General features: G+C 35.5%; 1 protein-coding gene across 1 annotated transcript in view; it reads right to left on the minus strand.

Moving 5' to 3' along the window:
* Positions 1 to 21,781, minus strand: part of LOC126848043 (uncharacterized) — a 212,587-nt gene that overhangs the window by 155,620 nt on the left and 35,186 nt on the right. The window lies entirely within an intron of this gene.

Consider the following 21,781-nt stretch of genomic DNA (forward strand, 5'->3'; position numbering starts at 1 on the left):
GCGACGAGAGGAAGAGAGGGCAAACGTTTTTACCAAAAATAACAAAATAATGATTGATGTCTACGCGGATCGCATGTGCGCTTTCCCTGTACTATTACCTAATCTAATATTTTTCAATACTTAGACAATTTAACTTAACTTTTTCACACAAGACAAGCGGTTCTTATCTACCTATTCAAACACAACGAATGTGACAGTGTTATCGACGGCGGTCAATATTATCACAGATTAGAATAGAAACCTTTAATACTCTCAGATCAGTGTGACAGAAAAAATTAAAAACAAAATAATCCTCCTGTTTGCTATAGTGTGGTTATCGTCGTTAATTATCTGTAATGTTATCACCGCCGACAATCGTTTATTACTGATAACAACCACTTGTTATCAGTATTTCTTATCAGTTTACGTTATCAGTGTATTATTATTTATTTAAAAACGGCTGGGCTTGAGTGTCTTACACCGGATGGATCGCGTTTGAAGAGTGACTTCATCAACTTTATTGGCCGCGAATTTTTATGAAAACACATTGGAGAGACCGAACACCGTACGATAATTAAATTTCTCGCACGAACACACTCGGTTCTGGTTTAATTAAATGCCCCAAAAACCGTACGGGATTCAATGACGACACAAAGGCCTCGCTCGTAGCTCTCCGGCGCTGTATACGAAATAACACGGGTGCGCCTTACAAACACACGATGCACCGCAGCTGTTATTATTTTAATAATAATAATTATCGTTAGCGGTTATCATGGGCGTTGGGTGTGTACAGTCAATTTGACTTTGCCGCAGCACAGCCGTGTGTGTGTGTATGTTTTAATTAAACGACAGTCGAATTTCGTTCAAACACATTCTAACGTATTATTTGTATTCCTCGTTAAATCGTGTATGGTACCGGGTTGGGTTTCCCCCCCCCCAAATTGGAGGGAGAGGGGGTGCAGTAATAATAATTACAATGATCACACCGGCGATAGAACGACGGGGATTTCGATAGTGAATATTTGCTTAATTAAAGTTTGGCCTCCTTCGGTTTGTCTGTTTCTCCATTAAAACGAACGCGCACATGTGCTCGCGATTAACATCAGCAGCTCTGTACAGACCGTCTTCAAAAGACTCGCGTGTGCGGTTTTGTACTCTGCACATAAGTACCATAGCCCGAGCCCCTAACCCTTAGAGCTCAATTGCAAATCCGAGCAATTAGTTTCAAAAGAGTCCTTCGGTTTCCAGTCAAGCTATTGTATAATATTATGTGTATAGCAACGTTTCCTCGAGTGGCCAAACAACCAACCTGCCCAACAACGCGCGTGCACGACTATGTAGAGTGAAAAATAATAATTGACTACCATTAGTCCTCCTCACCGTGAGCTTGTCACAGAATTTTGAAAACTTGTCTGCGGGTGGTGCTGTTCCGAGCAATGCCTCGGGATGAATACAAATCACAGTAGTAATATCGAAATTATGATTTCACACAACAATGGAATATTAGTGCACTGCAGTGTTGTCTGTTTTGAACAAAGGACGACTACAAAAGCCTAATTAAACGTTGACAAACTAAAGCCGCCGAATTAAGAAGGGTCTTGCCCGTACGGCGTGCGGCCAATCCGGAATCGCGATAGCGTACCAACACTGTTGTCTCAGTTTTTTATGTATATATATTATAATATTTTCATTAAGTCGAGTTTAGTCTCGATTCCCGGAGTCAAAGCGACTCCGTTATTATAATCGTATTACAATATAATCTCTCCTCCGGCTGTAAGTGGGTCATCCGGTTGCTATCGCGGTACGTCTTAGCTGTCACTCGACAACAGACTCGCGGATTGAACAAATTAATATAATAATAACATTATCGTCTTCATCGTGGTCGCACAATAGTTGCCAATAGAAAACGTTCAACCGCATCCTTTACACTGATAAACCAGCTTTATGTCCAGTAGTGTAAATGGGGGGGGGGGTCATGATGGAGTAACAATACCAAGGCTATTGCTATAATACAGGGTGTATCAAAAAAAAATGGTGGGGTTATGAATGCTTGGCAACTTACTCTTTCATTCAAGCCCTACCATAGTGCTGTAGGTCCAATACTTTACAACCTACAGCCGTTTGAAACCCCACCATTCTGTTTGATACACCCTGTATATCAAGTGTTAACAAGGGACAGCGATTTTACCTTCTCCCCCTTTGCGATATCATCACCTTGTGTCTTAAGACTCCGTGCTATACTCGAACCAACTTGATGGATTGTTTATACATTACACGAAGCGTTGAGCGCAACAGTGGCCACCGACATTCAAAAACTGAGGTTATGATGTATATTTTTGTTTAGAATTAAACATGTTTTATGGAAAAACCAGTTTATTTTTTAGTTTTTTTAGTTTTCCACTAGATAGCAGCACTGTTGTCATGCATTAGTACAGCATTTTATGTTCCATGATGAAAATTTAAAAGCTGTATTATACTCCTAAAAACCGATTTGTGACATGGCCACTGTTGCGCTCAACAGACTGGCTATTTTGTAAACGTAGTGTATAATATTATAGCGAAATAACCTTTTGAAATATACCTAATTACTTAAAAAAAAAAAACCACCTACAGACCATTGAAATAATATGTTCAAAAGTAGGTCACGGGACTTTTTGCTGCTATCTTTGATAATAATATTATCATGATGTCGTCTCGACGTGGTGACAAATTGACAAACAGATTAACATAATAACAATATAAACAAGTTTTGATGTGTACCTTATAATATTAGGGCAAAAAATAATACCGGTAAACGTCCACGCAAATTGCACCTCCGACAAAAGAGACAGTTATACGTATATTATTATGTACACACACTGGGAAGATAATGCGTACCTTTGTACAATATAACAATATACTGGTCTAGACAGTGTCTTTCTTCAAATGCACCGAGGCTGTGCTACGTGTGATTTACGGTTGAGCGTTAGCCGGTGACGTTTATGAACAGCATGCGTTATAATATCTGTCGCTTTGCATTCGTTTATATATACAGGGTGTACCGTAAAGTTCTACCGAGCTTCAAATGAGACACTCAGGATGCTCTATGGGTACAATAAATGGTATTCATTTTTTTTTTATTTAAAAATATTTAAAATAGAACTCATATCTCATTAAAAGATGGTCTTGCAAAAAAAATAATGTCAGATTTGAAATCGGGAGAAAAAAACTTGTTGAATTGATATATAACATGATTTTTTGGCATCTGGCCACACATATGTCCACAGGGTGGCCACCGAGTGGCCATGAGTGGCCGACATGTGACTAAAACTAACATACGGTATGCGACACGTAATTTAATATAAAATAATTCTAAGGACACCACTGAATTGAGAATGAAATTCTAACCCAAAATGATGTCTCACATTTCATAAGTTGGTTTTGATCACACGCCGGCCACTTAGTGGCCACTCGGTGGACGCATGTGTGGCCAGATACCAAAAAATCGTGTTACATATCAATTCAACAGGATTTTTTCTTTCAATTTCAAATCTGACATTATTTTATTCCTAAGACCATTTTTTTAATGAGATACGAGTTCTATTTTAAATAATTTTAATATTAAAAAAAAAATGAATACCGTTTATTGACCCTTAGAGCATCCTGAATGTCTCATTTGATGCTCGGTAGAACTTTACATTACACCCTGTGTATATTATATATTACATGTACATATGACATAAGGGAAAGCCATTGCACAGGTATAGTGTACAAAATGAGATATTATACTGTAATTATAATAATTCTTGGCCAGAGGAGAGGAGAGGCCCTCTGGAATACATTATATAATATTATTATTGTGCTGTCCATCGGTTGCATCCTTTTAATTTAAAAAAAAAACCTATCATAAATTACTGGGCGATTAAATATAGACCATACGGGTATAATAGTATTCCCTCGTCGCCGGTGTCATCACACCGTGGTGTGTGGGTAGGGTAGAAAATGGATATTAAATTCTTGTTAAGTCGCACCCCGAATTATTGCAGATTACAGGCATCGACGGACGCCAATAAATAATATTCTAACCTGACCGAATCAGTAGGATAAGAGGGTCACATCAAAGCATCGAGCAAAGGATACACACAGATAGGTACAGCCGTGCACGATTATGTTGTATTATTTAAAAAAAAAGTATACCTATATGTATGTTGACGCCTTTTACGCTGACTCGGTCGGTTCGGTCGTCAAAGGACCGTGCTGGGTATCGGTTTCCACCTTAAGTATAAAGGCAGATGAAAACGCTAAACCATCATTATATATGTACAGGCACACATATGGTACATTTACAAACGGCACTCGGTGTGTACTCGACTAAAAGCTTTACACGTCACGTTAAAATCGTTATATATATATATATGTCATATTAAATGGAACGGAATTAATATTATATTACCGTGTGTGTGTGTGTTTTAATTAAATCTCCAAAATCGGAATCCGTCCGTTTTAATATATTTGGCAAAATAAATAAATCCTCCGACTGTCGCGCGCATTGGACTTTACCAAATAAACGCGATATTATATTGATATCATCATATTTATCTGATAATAACGTTATATGCCACAAACACAAACGTTGTTCTCGTTAAATCGTCGATTGCGGTTTAAATACTAATTGCTGTAACCCCCCATGTTCTGCACACGACTCAACCCTCAATAAAATACCCTCGATTCGTATGGGAAAAAAAATATACTGCCAATTCGATAACGGAAATGGTTACTTTAACGATATGAATTTTATTAAATTGTCAAACAGACAAATCGTTCATAAATTCATTATTGATACAATGCACATATTTTTTCTGATGTAAATTTGAACACAGCAACGAAAAAGTTCCCTAATCGATCACCCTGTTTTTTTATGATATGACGATTTTCTATTTAAATTCTTTCGGTTCCGGTTTGGGTTTAATGCCGACGTTTCCGAGCCAGTGAAAAGTGTAAACTTAAAAATGTGCATCTCGAAAAACGCACAGCCGCCTCGGCGTCTTCCAAATGGCGTTTCCGCACAATATCATATCCCCCCCGTACACGGCTTCTCAGTTAGGTATAATAATAATAATAATAATAATACAGTTTATATACAGCTGCGATAACGTGCGCTACGGCCAGAGACCATTACCGCTGTCCGGTCCGCTTGGCTCATTTACCGCGTTCCGCAAAGAATATTATTATACTTATACATTGTCATCATTCCACTGCTGTACGGCACGTCTGGCCGGGTTTATTTTTCTTAATAGAACTTCGCCTTCCTTTCCTGCACTTATCGACTATACACTATATCCTGTCGCCACCTATCCTCCTCTCCTGCTGCTAAATACCGTTCATTTAGAATCCGTCCGGGGGCAACAGGTGGTGGTGGTGGTGGTGGAGGTCCACCGGGTATTATTATAATGCTATATCGCAGCGCACGTTAACGATGCCGTTTCTATGGAAATTTCTCCCTGCGATTGCCGAACAGAGATTTTTTAATTCTCAGTCTCTCTCTCTCTCTCTCTAAAATCAAGTACAGAATTATATTATAGCAGGTCTTTGGACGCACAAAGTGGAATTCACACAACCGGTACAGAATATTCTACCAATACACGCACTGATCCGGACAGTACCGTACCGACACGTCACGCCACGTCACGGCACGTCACGCCACGTCGCGTCACGACACGTGACAACAGTTATCTATTTTTAAAATATGACGTGACGGACATCCACACTTTTCATTATATTTCCCTGTGAACCATAAGCCGTTTCCGTAGCCGTTTAGACGATTCCACGCCTGCCATATTTTTTTATTTATACAAAAAAAATTTAAATACAAACCGCCTTTCGACGCTTTTTTTTATTTGTTAGAAACTAAGTTTTATGCAATTTAGACTACGGTGCCATTAAAAAGTTTGTGCGGTTATAATGGTTATAAAGGGGTATATGATATTTTGTGTGTGTATGCGCACACTCGATTGTGTGTTGACCTAAACAAGTGCATAACGGACAAGTGTTTGAGCATCTCGTAACGCCTACAAAATGTAAAAATATATATTATGTATATCAATAAACAAACAGCACTTTTCGCCGGCCGTTTTAATAACGTATAGCACCCTTTCAACACATGGCCGACGCGGTTAGCGCAGTCGGCCAATTTTGGTTTGCTTAAGCCCTAATGGAAAAAAAAAACCCATATCGATTAAAGGATTTTTTTTCTCTGTGAAACTACGCAGTGATTTAAATCATCCATCCAACCGTCGAGTTCACCTTTTCAACTGGTAATTTAATATTATTGTTTCGTTTAACTCGACCGGGCGGCGTTAAATTGGTTTGGCCGAGGGCGCATCTTTTCGAATGCCGTGCCGAATTTGCATATTCAAATTTTCGAATTGGCGTTTTAACAAACGAGCAAATCTCAAAAAGGCAATTTTGGCGGAGAAAAAAAAACAAGACTTTCATACTATAATTGCCGCCGCCGGGTGTATTAATACAATAATATTTTAGCAAGTATTTATACTTCACATGGCGACAACACCCCCACGACTTTATTTGACACGCCAACGCCTTCCTTTTGCAAACGCTCCGCCACTTCCTCGTACATTTTAATACATAATAAATGTGTGTAAATAGAATTTCTATTTTAATCAACCCAACACGGTTTCATAACAACATAATATACCTATTCAATATCGCCCGTCGGTGTGTAATATTATTATTAAAAAAAATATTCCCACGTGTAAACTGACCTCGATAAAAAAAAAATACACCAAGCACTATATTGCAAGCATTCATATTGTGTAATACATTTTTTTTATCCGAGGGTAGCTTACAATGTGCGAATCGCGCATACAAAGGATACGATTAAAACGTTCGAATGATCCATATTGCTGTCACTTGTATTTGTTGAAATTAAATAATGATAAAAATTCTCAGTAAACTCAGTTAACAGTATCCACACTTCATGCAGATACATCAATAATAATCTCCTTGATGATAGTGCAGTCTAGATTATTATATGTTCTGGTCAAAGGTTTTTTAGTAGTTTTATATTATCTGGCCTTAATCCATTTGCTGGCAACGTTTATCAATATTTGACATTTCTCATAGATCAATTTCCGTGGTTCGCCAGTATAAGTAAGTAGTAGTAAGTAGTATAACAAATTAATTTGACTATCCTTATATATCCTTTTATATCCATGCATTAATGCATTTTATTAGTATGTGCGGAGTGAACTCGATAAAATAAAACTAAATGTACAGCTGCAGTACGACGGTATAGCATAAGTGGCATTTAAACTTATACCGAGACCAAATGTTTATAGATAGAGGAAAATAAAATCGTTTCATATTAAATATGATACTCGTTATTTTTTTGCGAATTTCCCAGCACAATGTGTTACTGAATACTTATTGTTGTTGGTAATGATACTGTTATGTTTTCAAACAGTTTTTTTTTTATAGAAATACACTGCACAGCATGTGGCGGCTTTAATGGATTACAGCTAATAGGTATCATGTAATACATTAAAGCTAATTATTCTGTATAAATTATAAGACAAGAAAACAAAAACAAAAAAAAAACCGTAAGAAAAACTTAAAGCATAATCATTATTCAGAAAATAATTACTTTTTAACATTTTCTGTATAATTTTGCGCGTGCCGTTTCGTTAAATATGCATTTCACCTAATCAAAAGAATTTTTAATAAAAAGAGTGTTTTCGTTTACAACCCGACGAAGCCACACGCGGTTGTTGGCAGTCGTGTTGCTTATGACGTATACTTGTATGTATTTATAATTTATATTAACGGTTCTGTATTAATATATAATATATTGTACTCATTAAACTTTGCTACCAACAATCAGCCCGCGCTTAGGGTTAAACGAATAATTATGCAAGAGGCAAAATGTACTGCGAGCCTGAGACGGTAGACGTTTGACGTTTACCATTATGAGTACACACTATGAGTGCTGATTGGAGAATTACATAACACGTTAATGGTGGTACCGTTAATATTGCAAGATACGGTGGACAACTCGTTTTGGTTAGGCGACCCAAAAAGAGTGTACAGTAAAAAATAATGTAAATTTCTGATACCGATACCGTTTGTGTACGTGACCACCGAACAGCTTCCGGTCTTAACGTTTAACCATCGTCTTCGGATAACCACTCGGTCGTATCCAAGCATAATAATTCTCGACCCCAAGACCGGGATAAAGTTAAATTACAAAATATACACCGGAAAAGTCGGTTAGAGGAAACCGGAGTAGGCCGTTCAGCTCACCACGCCTCTCGAGCCCACCACCTTAACTCGGTTAGAACTCGGGTGTAGTTCAAAACAAGTTTAAACTTTAAAATATTTATAATTACAACAATAATCGTTGGACACAAAAGGTGGTACCACCCTACCCGACCTAAACGTATTTTTAAATTTCTGGTCACCGGGCTAGTATTATTGGATTTTTAACAACCCAAAAATATAGGCACACTGATAAATCACAATGTTAAATCACCATTATAATTATTTACTTGTGACCTTCCAGTAAGTATACTTCTCCTTACTTGTGACGGTAACAACAACAACAATCGCACTTAGCAATAAAATAATTTTGACCGATCCCGTCGGTTTTTTTTTTTTTTTTATGGTAAAATAACGGTTTACGGTTTTCCAAAAATGGTTTTCAATTATTATTATTATTAATTTGCGGCCGAGCTGGAGGTAAACAAACCAAAGTTAATATAATACAATGATTTTGTTTGGCGTTTAAGGCGTCGGTGTACCAAGTAAAACGTTTGGCGAAAGGCACAGAAAGTCGCAAAATAAATGGCTAAAATCAATAAACAAAATAAATACAGGTAATTTTCGTTTGTCGCATAACAACCAAGACAAAAATACATATAATAATATTTCGTTTGTTCTATATTATGTATGTATTATAACAGTTAATTATACTTATTGAGTATCATATATCTTGGTACTCAAAGCACTCCCCGTATACACGTATGCATGTATTTATAACTTACAAGAAAACAATAATATGTTATGGTCTCTCATAATCTACTTCTATTATTAATACATTGTATTAATATACCCACAAAAAGGCGGGTTTAGGGTTGAACAAAGTGCACAAGAAGCAAAATGCAATAAACCTGAGACGGTAGATACACCTTATAAGTGCTGATTGGAGAATAAATTAGGGAAAATTAATATTAAATATTTGTACAACATATTTTAGCGTCTCGTGGTCGCCTTACAGTTTGGCAACAGTAACATGTGGCTTGCTAGTAAGATTCATAGATAACACCTTGGTTTTCAGCTCACCGGCCAGTTTTGCTTTTAGTATAGTAATGTAATGTAAAATATTATAATAGTTGATTACTTACACCTAACCTAACCTAACCTTAACCTATTTGTATTTTTTTCTTATGAAAAATTATACAATTTTATTCCAATTTAATTTGTCCAAATAACATTATGAGCTCTGTACAATTACAGAGCTCATTTAATTACAATTAAAATATTGAACTAAATATAAATATAGGTATCGATTACCCGGCCCTTTATCAGAAAAACTATTGGATTCTAGTGAGTAATAACACTATATACACTGTATAAAATACAGGTGGCAATCAGGTTATGTTGAAAAATCCTGTAAGCTCACGGACTCGACACGTCGTTCATCAACCGAGGATGTGACGATTGTGTTAGGGTTGCCCGCTTTGAATGCAAACAACTTTTTGTCGAAAAACCTACAAGACGGATTATTTTCATTAACGTTTTCGCGCACATAACGTACTTTATTTTTTAGCTTTAATCGAATAAACTCGTTTCCACACAGTGCAGCGAGCAAATGTCAGCCCGCTAGTTAGAGCGTAAAAGCCACGGCAAAAACGACGGACAAAATGAATTTATAACCGAAGAGATGGAAAAAACCCTAAGACCCTTTCTGTGTACCGAGTATAGAGGATCCAAGAGTAATATATTATAAAACGTCTTCGGTCTCAAAGATAAAGCAATAATAAAGAAGCCAATCCCTTTTTGCTCTCATTTGCTCTCAGAGTGCCTATCCGTGTATGATCTGTCAACCGAACCGGCGGATAATTCTATTTCTTATTGATTTCTCGTAATAGCCTTAACTTTATATTAGCTTATACACTACAGTGTATGCATTACCCTTGGCTGGTGGAAATGTACCACCTATACACTGCGGCTTATGAACGGTTTTCGGGTCACAGTAGTTGTGTGTACTTAGACGGAGGGTGATCATCAAAATTGAAATTGAAAACGGCTGTGTGTGTGTGTTGAAAAGCAACAAGGCTAATGCTAATAATATTATAGCGGTGCGTCTTGCGCTGACTTTAAAATAACCACCACCTCGTCCAGCAGCTGAATGTTGTTTTATATAATATTATATTTCCACGGCACGGCCGACTTATTAGAATACAAATATCTGTTTACACTGTGGAAACGTGTGGAATCTCGAATTGCGTTATCATAGCTGTTTAAAATGTGATTCCACCGCACTTTCCAATTTCCCGTCCGGAATACAAATTAACTATTATATACATCAAGTGCAGACCGCCTTCGGGTCGGATTTGCGGCCGCCAAGACGTTATTGTAATAGTAGAACAACTCAACAGGCTGCAGCAATATCAAAATTCACCAGAAGACAAATGCCGGATTAAATATAATATATATATAATGATAAATCACTCTTTGGAAATGAAACACCGCATTGCGTTTCTGTATAAAAACAAAAGATTTATTGATAATAATATGTACAACTTTTACAATATTTACAACTTTTAAACAATTACATTATTTGCTAACAAAAGATTTACTCACCTGTAAAAACAAAAGAAACAACATTTAAAGCCTTTATTTCCGGTTTCTTTATGGCCTTTAGGTGTTAAATAATAAAGCAGACTAAATAAATAAATAAAAGTAAATTAAAACTAAACTAAATGAGGTTAATTCTTTTATCCAAATATCAGTTTGAAGTTATTGAAGTTTCAAGTTTAGGACAGGAGGGAAGGCGGCCTTCCCCTCCTATCTTAACTCTTAAACTCTTATAACTTCAAAAATAGTTGTCCGAATCGAACAGTCAACATTTTAAGTACCTACATTATTCTCGAAATTAATGAAATCTATGGTTTACATTTGAGTGTCAAAAGTTGATATAAAAACAATTAGTTTGGGAGGAGGGCAGGAACATTATTGTGACATAATGAGATCGCATTATGTAAAAGCATTCCATTACCTATTATTAAATATTAAGTGGTTCGCAGCGTGAATGTGTACAACAACAATTAATTATGCGAAATTTAAATGGAACAGTTATTTGAAAATTCAACAGAAAAGGGAGCCAACATTCCTTGCGAATATTTTCTTACTTACGGCCTTTTGTCGATTTTGATTTCTAGTTTGGCTGTGGCCGGTTAAGTTTATCAAATATGTGCGCGCTCGTGAAACTTGTTAAACTTTCAAGTAAGCAAAGGCGCGGGTACGACCCGTCCTTGCCGGCGCCACGTGCGAGGCAATTTTATTTATCGCCGGCCATTATTATGCGCCCCAACAAAAGCGCCTCGTTCCGGTATTTAATAATTGCCCGAGCCGTTAGCACCGCTGTTTTGTCATCATTTATGTATGTATACGCCCCGGTAATGGACGGCCGGAGATTTTTCAACAAATGGCCCAAAACGGTTTGCAAAAAAAAAAAAAACCGTTAATAATTATCTAAGACTATTATCTTGGACGTCTTGGCGGGCGTCTTAACACACCGGTATGCGCCATTGGGGTTTATACAGGATGTTCCAGCATGAAACGTCAGTAATAGGTGATTCGACGTCTGGGGGACTCCCGTATAAGCTCACCGTTTTCATTTTTCTCGGAATGTCAAAAATTAAAAGTTTCTACAGTTAAGTAAACAAATAATGGCTTAAAATAAAAGAAAAACTATTCCCTGTTATTCAGTGCAAAAATCTCAACTCAAAAGAGCGGTTAAACTCTTCTTTATCACTTATCTTATCATTTATTTCTTACTTCTAGTCTCCAATCATTTATCTCTATAATTATTATTATTATTATTATAATTTATCTCTTATCACTAATATCTTATCTATTTATCTCTAATCTCTCATCGTTTATCTCTTATCAATTATCTCTTAGCATTTATCTATTAACACTTATCATTTACTCGTTTTTCTCTTATCAGCAATCGAAAAGGCATTGTGGCCACTTTAAATAAAAATAATTACTTTTTTTTTATAGGTTGACTATACAGATCAATAGATAAATTCGAATTTTATATGTTTTGTTAGAAAAAACATAACTACAAAATTCAATGTAGACAATTATTTGTATTTTTTATGTATACAATCCGTAAACTAATAAGAACGACAAACCAACCTTAAATTTTATAGATTTTACTCTGATTATTTAATTAGTTAAGTAAAAAAATCATTTATAAGGTAACGAACGAGTAAAAAGAATTTTTATAAAATTACATAACGTTTGCCTTAGAACAAAATTGGTTCAACTCCATTTTAACGGTTATATATTTCAAGAAATTATGTAACGTTTGGACTACTCGGAGAATATTTTTTTACTGAAATATGCTGAACCGCGTTAAAGTATAAATTAAAATTACAAAACTTTGTTTTCAACCCGCTTTAAAGCGTAATAATTAAACCGATATAATAAATTTAAACGTTTCCTTTCATAATTTTCCGACAACTTTCTTTCATGAGTTTTTTCACTAATGTTACCCCAGGGTCTACCTAGTGTTACAATCAACGTTGCCAAGATGGCATATATATTACAGCGTTATACAGGGTAGTCGCATTGGTTGGGACAAACGTCCATTTCTTACAATATTGTCAATGATTTCTTTACCGCTGAACAATTTTACCATGATCGTTTGTATAGGTAGTTGTAATAAAATTATGCTGCTGGCCAACTAGGACTGTGGAATTCGACAAAATAATAATTCCTCCCTCGCCCGGGGGGTAAGTTATGCGAAGCACGCGGCCGCATCTGGCGTGACAGCTTTTTCGGCCATCCTTTAGCATGCTAAATAATTGAAACGTCCAATGCATCAGTACACCGATCACGTTTCACATTCAACAGCCAACGTCAAGCCCGGGGGACTCTGGAAAATCACTGGGAACGACCACGACCACGTTTAATCTGCCCTTCTGACCGGTCGAAAATGACACTTAAGTCGCCGATCGACGGGCAAAAATCCACTACTTACACTCGAGGAATAAGTCAAGTGAAAAAAAAACCACAAACCTTTCCAGTTTCCTCTCATAGAAAATGTCCTTTTTTTTTTTTGTATAGGTACAGCTTTAACCTACCCCCATACAATAATAAAGGTTAGAAATACCCCTGTTAGAGATAAGAGATAAGAGACAAGATATAAGTGATAAGATACTAGGGAATAAAGGTAATGTACATAAATTGGTGATAAGAAATTTATTGTAAGCCGTAAGTGATAAGATATAAGAGATAAGAGATTATAGATAATCATAGATAGTAAACAAATGGATAGGACATAAAATCTTATCAGCAGTCATCAAGTGTTACGAAACTGAAGCGGAAATTGATACGAATTTACTTCAATTTAATTTACAATCTAAATAAGATAATATGCAGTACTGTAAGCAAACGGCCACAGTTTCTTATCAGTTCAGGACCGCAAAAAATATGGTGGCCTCAGTTCGAAATACTCTGCAAGTTTGTACACAAATGTTACCAGGGTGGAAAGGGGTGTAAAAATAGCCGACGGACTCCAATCTCTTTGCAGAACTGAAATTGGACAATCTTAAGAAGTCGAAATCTTGTCTGAATTTTTGGTCAAACATAAACCAAAATGACTTTTTCTCGTAGATAACAGCATAATTAAATAAAAAATAATACTTTGAAGCTTATATAAGTTAACCGGTTAATCGACATATAGTAGAAATTTATTAAAATCTTTTTTTTTTCTTAAATACTGCTTATACAAAACTGCTTAAAAACAGACACAAGTAGTACATTAACAATAAAAACTTTCGATTAAAATTACATCCGGTCTATTATTTTATTTTTAGAAAAAAAAACCCATTTACTTTTGCTACAATTTATTAAGCGATTACTCCGTTTAAGCGTTAACAATGTTTTTGGAGATACTGAAATTGTTATTATATTCAAATATTTGTATTAGGAACTAATTGTTTTGTACTGTATAATAATGTATTGTTCGCTGTCTGTATTAAAAGTTTGAAAATAACATCAATCGCGAAGTCCTCGTTAATTTTTGCAAAGTTAATGACTTGATCAAAGAGGTATGCGTTGTTGTACAAAACACGGTTTGTATTATTTCTCTTTCAGAAAATAATAACTTGCATTTCCAAGTGTGATTATGAAGCCGATAAATACAAAATACAAAGCGAACAAAAAACCAAAAATCCGGTTATATTTGAATATTTCGGGCGAACAAATAAAAAAAAAAAACAAGCCAAGGCGCAAAAAGTGGTTTTTAAAAGGTCAATCTCTGCCATCGTTTTTCAGAGGTATCTGCATGCATCTCCATAATGTTTTCACAAACTCGGCTAGGTACCTAACCTGTATGCTATACATACATAATATATATTATATATATATATAGGGGTAGGTAGAGAGGTGGTATTTTTACCCTTCTTGTGCCGAGAACACGTTGACGTAAAGGGTCTTTCGATTTGCATACATATATTTAACCGGCGGAATATAATATAAATATATATTTCAAATATATATATATATATAAAATACTTACAACGGAGCAAGCACTTTTTGGGGCTCAAACGCCTCTCCCGAAGAAAATATGATATTAAACTTTCCGCTATTATTTTCGAATCTACATAAACGACTTATCCGGATAGATTTACAACAACACTCTTTCTCTCTCTCTCTCTCCTTCTTTTTCACTTTCTTGTGGCGAATTTTTAAGACGGTACAAGGTTTTTTTTTTTTTACAAAAGCAACGATCCAAACCACAACGGAACGCCCGAAAGGAACTAGCTGCTTTTTTTTTTTAAGGCGTTAATTCTTTAAAAGCATATCGTTTTTGTTTTTAATTACTCGGCTTATAAACTGTCTAAGCCAAAATTTGCCAGGTCACGCCTGCCGTCCAACGAGACCGCGGTAAACATAATATTATTACAAGCAGTCATAAACAATAATTATAGAGATTAAGTAATAGAAGTTATAATGAATGTATTACTAAATGTACAATATTAAGACATAATTTTGTGATGTTAAGTAATATAAGTTATTTTATTTTGTTTTTTATTCTACATCAAATCAGCTTTCCTATTTTTAAGATGTCGTTATGAACAGCCCTTTTTACTAATTTTTACTACAAATATCATACATTATAAAAACGTGAATTAATGTGTTTCACTTTAGGTGAAATCAGTAAACTTGAAAACTTTTCAATTCTTCCGAATCGCTCATGTTCTACATATTTTATACTTATGACAAAAATAAAAACCATCCACTTTTACTTAACAACGACGCGACGGAATATTCGTTATATAACTCGGTGGAAAAAAATAAGAAAATACCAAAAAAAAAAAACGCCCTTAGGATAAGTATGTGTAAGCCGTGAGATCCGAGAGAATTCAAATCAGCCTTGTTTAGATTTCAGAACGAAACTTTTCACTTTAACGAGACGCGAGTTTTTATTTTTTCTTAGCTGTTCCGCTACAAGACGTTCGCTTTTAGGAATAAAGATCAATTTCAGAAAGTCTTCCAACAGGGCTCGTGTACAACAGGATTGATATGTAAGTGAACTCCACGCGGATAAGAAGGATAACAAAGAATAACTTTTGGATCTGTTTGTTTTTCTCTTTTTCGTGCCGTGTGATTAATGTTTGTCTTGTGTGGCCCGTCTAAAAATTTGCACTCCAACTCAAACTCAAACCGAGTATTATGTCTTGATTAGGACAAATCCGCAAGTGTGTGTGTGTGTGTAAATAACAATACACGTTGTATGGCGTAGGGGCAATAACAGTAGTAGAATATAAAAACGTGTCAAACCGAGACGATCGTTTATTATATTGAAACCAAGGAAACAAGTAAACAATTTAAAAAAAAAAAATAAATTATAAAGCTCTTGTTACAAGTATATATGAGCATTTTGCACTTGAACGACCCAAAACAATGTGCCGTAGAGCTTTCTAAGAGGCGTTTAAGCACTAGCGGTTGTATAATGATATACAACATATACTTGTATATAATGTGTACAAAGGATTTCTTTTGCAGGACGACTTATACAACATAAATGGCTCGTCAGTTGGATCTTTAGAGTCGCATTAGCTATGTTTAAAACTGATAAAACTATTATTTTTCAGGATAGGTTTTTTTGTAAACTACATAATATCGATAGCCAGCTTTGAACAAATAGTTTCAACAAAGTAGTGATAATAAATAGATGATAAGAGGTGTGTGATAAGGGATAAGTGATAAGAGATTACAGATAATCATAGATAATAAAAACATGGATAGGACACAACGTCTTATCAACGGTTATCAGGTGCTACGAAATTTATAAGAATTCATTATTTTTTAATTTATAATCTTAATAAGATAATAATATGCAGTACTGTAAACAAATGACCTCAATTTCTTATCAGTTAAGAACCGCAAAAATATTATGGCCTCAATTGGAAATGTCCTATCCATGTTTTTATTATGTATGGAGATAATGTACAAAAATAAGTGATAAGAGTTAAATGATAAGATACAAGCGATAAAATCTACGATTCAATGTTTTCCCGTGATGAAGAGAACTAATAACTAAGTTTTTTTTTGTAAAAAATTATTGGAATAATTTTTAAAAATATTATTTAAACAGTTTGAAAGTGTTATGTCGAATAAATTCTACATATTTTAGAAATGTGTATAAAACCAGCGAATATAGGAAGACGATTTTGTATTTTTGAATAACTTTCAAAGTAATTATTTTAATCATTTTTTCATTATTACACAGCGATAAATTTATTGTTGAACGGACAAATGCGTTTTATGACAAAACGACTGGGAATCCTAGAAAAACAGACGCTATAGGAGCTGTTATGGCTTGTTTTCACTTCACCGGTGCCCAGACGAGGCGCGCGACAAGGGATGATACACGGACCGTGACCGTTCTGGTGTAAACACTATATAGGAAAAAGCTCATAACCGCATTAAACCATTTTCTAGTGTGTCACATAAACTTGCCGTCATAAGCAAAGCACTCGGGTATATACACATTACACAGCGACGTTTATGAGCGCACGTTTCCCGGTAGGTTAGGCATCTCGCCGAGGTACCTATAAATAATATATTAAATTGAAACTTATACTACGACCGAGAAAATAAAAAAAAAAACAAGAAATAGCTTTAGATGAGCTTTTAGAATTAAATTGAAAGAAATGAGAGGCTTTTCCCCGGCCATTATCAACTTTTTACGTTATGCGACCAAAACCGTCCGGTTGTATTTTATACAATATTATTAAAACTTTGCCGACCTTTCGTAAAATGTCTATTTAATATTTATTAGACGTTGATAATGTAGTTTTATCACGATTTCGACGGTCCGCAGTGGCAAACGTTATCTATAATACGATATCACCGAATCATTATCATACTTGGTGTTTGACTCAAACGAGCAGTGTGGCCATGTAAAATATGAAAAGGCGAGCTGCAGTGTGACCAGAACGACGGAATTACATTTACCCGGTACATGTTTTTAATTTAGTTTCACCGCTGCAACCGTGTGGGTACAAAACATATTGCTTATCAGCTGTTATGATAATATTATCGTACGACAGTTGAATTTATATATTGAGTTGATTTATATGTGCAGTGTTTACCAACTTATGGAAAAAAGTGGTCACACTGTCGCTGGCCTTCTCGACTACCTCGTTGCTGAGTTCAGGACATTATGATGTTTCAGCTTTGTATATTTTCTTCCGTGGGGATTTCCGCTGTTAAATTTTGGAGGTATATGAGACAAATTTGTTGGATAGGAGTATTGTTAGCTGTTGTGCGATGCCGACAAGTTGGAAATCTCGTTACGGCTGTCTTTTCGAATGTGATGACCCCGCAAGTACACGTCATGTAAGTATATATAAATATATATATATATAGGTACATTGTCTTCTCGTAGGTATACGGGTCGTATCGGCAGCTGTCTCCGGCTATCTCTGGTCCGAAATTAATTACAAGGCACCGGTAAAAACGGCCCTGCATTGTTGTTCGATTAAGGGCGCTGATTGACGGGTGCGGATCGTTAGCGTTTCGGGAAACGCTGGTTAATTGACCTGTTAAACTGCTGCATCAGGTGGGAATTACATTTCACCCTTATCGCCTCACCCCTTCCCCCCTTGGTCCCGGGTTCGTCTGCAGATAATGGTCTTCCCAGCCTGGAGCTCCGCTGCCCTCCCCCATCGGTCATCCCGAAGGATACGACGTATAATAATTATTATTGTTTCATCGAGTAAACCGGACGGGCCCTTAGCGCCGCCGTTTCCAACTGATAATTATTATTTCGCTGGCTTACGGTCAATATATAGTACAGTACCTCCTACCCCTTGGAAGCCGTTCTATTATAATATCGAACCTCGCTTAATGTGTGTAGTCTGAACGCAACAACCTACTCGGTTGACTCGGTCAATTAATCAAAATTACCACGGCTGTGTGCTGAATCGATATGGCCTATTAAATATTATTATTATTACTCGAAGGGAAAGTTATCTGTCCGTTCGACTTTCATACATGTACATACAGCGACCGATTAACTCTAACTGATATTATATAAATGCTATTAGTAATGACAAAAGTCCAATCTGGACTAATTTTTTCAACATCAGAAATCAAAATCCTCCCAAGGGTATTAGTTTAACCATATTTTACACCATATAACCTTAAAAATATTATCACTATCTCAGGCGATAAGCTTGATGTCCTATCCATATTATTTTCTTATCTATGGTTATGATAAGGGACATGTTTGGGATCCGTATTGATATATGTGAAACGAAGAACGTTCTAGAAGTGGGGAATAGGTTATTTTGGCATTTCATAATATTGAATGAAAGAAATGTCGGACATTTTTCAACGGGTAGACGACGGTTTAAGATTGAGATATTTTTTATACATCATTTGAAGTAGAGTAGTTATTTGTTTAATATTTTTTTATAGCTAATAAAGCCCATAAATCTTCATTGCACTCTTTCAATTTGATAAATGGGACAATGGGCACCATACTATTGACACAGATTAAATAAAACCAGATAGTGCTGTCCATAGTAAACAATAGATTTAAATAAACGATTTTGTATTGGTTTAAACTCAACGCAGTAGGGCCAAATTATAGTGCCGAAAATATTGTAAACTGATAAGAATTAGTGATAATAAATGGTTGATAAACGAAGGTCGATGGTAATAACATTACAGATAAAATGTCTATGACCACACTGTAGAACGGATGGATTATTTTAGTCACACTGTCCTGAGATTATTAAAGTTTGTTTACATTTTTCGATTCGTACACTATCCGGTTTTATTTAATCTGTGCTATTGATCCATATTCTATAATACTGAACCGACTTAGAGAGCGGAAAAGAATATATATTTTAAACAATAAACGCCAGCTTCAAAAGTAGATTTAATTAGAAACCCTAATCTGATCTAGTGGTTGTTTTTTGAATGAGCTGATAAATAATTATCAGATAAGAGGTGAGGATAAGAGATAAGAGATTAGAGATGAGATATTAAAGATAAGAGATTAGAGATCAAATATTAGAGATAAGAGATTAGGTACTCCAAATTAGGATATAAGGATTTAATGATATATAAGGATGGTTTGGCCAGAACGTATAATTAAGTCTATACTATCATCATATGTATCAAGGAGATTTTAGATCGGACAATAATCATATAGTTATCAGAACTTATCCGTGTATTGATATATCTGCATAAAGCGTGGATACTCTTTTTACTCTAACTCGAAAATATCCATTGCAACGTAACATCAAACCAACGTTTCAAAAAACATTATTTAACCCTTTGCCGTGAACGAGATGTCATTGCGAATTAGCCTTCCGGACTCGACGGTGTTGGTCCTGTATTTTTTTTTTTTTTTTTGTTGCTATGACGGACAGAATCCCCATGCCGTTATGGGCTGTGTATTTTGTTTGTTTTGCCGAAATTGAAATAACGCTTAAAACAATAATAACGATAACGATGAAATGTCACAAGGGAGGACTTGTGTTTGTTTAAACGTTACAGGCGCCCCCTCAAAACTACATGATGGCCGTCAGCTACAGAGAGCTGTTATGTCAAACCATCGAAACGATATAAGCTGAAACGCGATGGACGGTTCACACTGGTTGCACAAAAATCAAAATCTCCTTTTCAAACACAACACACGAACGCGCTGTCGGATATCACTCATTGACTTGATTGATTATATTTGTCTAAATTTAATTTCCAACAGCTAACGGGCACACCGAATTTAGGATTTTATACTCAAAATGTTATAAAATATACACTAAGTCGTGAGCCTTGGGATAAAGTTGGCCGAGGATCAGTTGGATAGTTCATCTCATTCCAATGGTCTGACTGTCATCAAAAAGTTAATACTGCGGTTGTGTGGGAGTACTTTTATGGAATATGATATACTATTATGTAGCTTATTATATATTAAGAAAAAAAATTGCCCAAAATCATTTATTATGGATTAGGTAACGTAATCGGATTGCTCTCAGAAAGTAATTTCCGGATTGATAATGTGAAATTAGGTCCTACATCACCGTGCCGCTCGTTCAAAAGACGGATACTCTGTCTTGGGGTTTGTAATATATTATTACCATTTTTTTTTTAATAGACCAAAACGACTTTTGAGCTTTTGTAGAATATCCAATTTGTATTCTGTTCATTGGCCACGCCGAAACGACAGGAAACTAGACAGGCGCTGTATTTTTTTTTTGTAAAAATGTATTTTATTAATTTAATTTTTTAATTTTTTTTTTCAATACTAGTCAAGAAAAAAACCGAATTAATTATATTTATCGAGCGTAACAACAATTTCTTAAGAGCAATAATATATCATGTATATATACTATTAAATAAGCACATTCCTCGGCCGTCAGAGCCTGCTGAACCCTCTTTCTTAATAATAAAAAAATTAAGGCATTCCGAACATTCCCCGACGGGATTTAATTATTATCAATAACGTTACATTGCCAAAGAAAATCCAAAAGAAACGATATTCGATTGGCTTTGAGTTGTCGCAGGCGTCAAGTATTAATTTAGTTTTCTTAAAGCTCTTTCAAAACTGACAAATCGCTTTTCGGACGTGACAGCTATTATTATTACAGCCGATCAAGTTGTGTTATTAAGTAACCGTTTTTGTTATGAAATTGATTCCGACAAGGCTGAGCACGCTTTTAATTGGAAAACTTGTGGAGTTTGATAATACTGTTAATTCGATCCCGCCCAAGTCCTATACGCGCGCCTTATGCCTTCAGACTACGCTTTTTGAACAACTAGAAAGTCATAAAAGAGCACTTAATACAACGTCGGATAGTTAATTAAAACTTTAAAGACGGTTAATGCACTTAAACGGGAATAATGCAGCGTGCCTGGCATCCGGCTAATTGACCATATTAGCCGTATCAAAAAACCCTGCTCGTTAATTATTGTGCTAGACAAAAATGAAAATGTTCTTCTAACGTTGCTTCTTCTGTCTCTATATAAAATTAATTTTCTATATAAC

The sequence above is a fragment of the Adelges cooleyi genome, unplaced genomic scaffold (genome assembly GCF_023614345.1).
Source record: "Adelges cooleyi isolate 19-005CV unplaced genomic scaffold, UGA_ACOO_1.1 ACOO_flye_CR_arks_rails_tigmint_CR_PRNA_167, whole genome shotgun sequence".
Classification (NCBI taxonomy): Eukaryota; Metazoa; Arthropoda; class Insecta; order Hemiptera; family Adelgidae; genus Adelges; species Adelges cooleyi.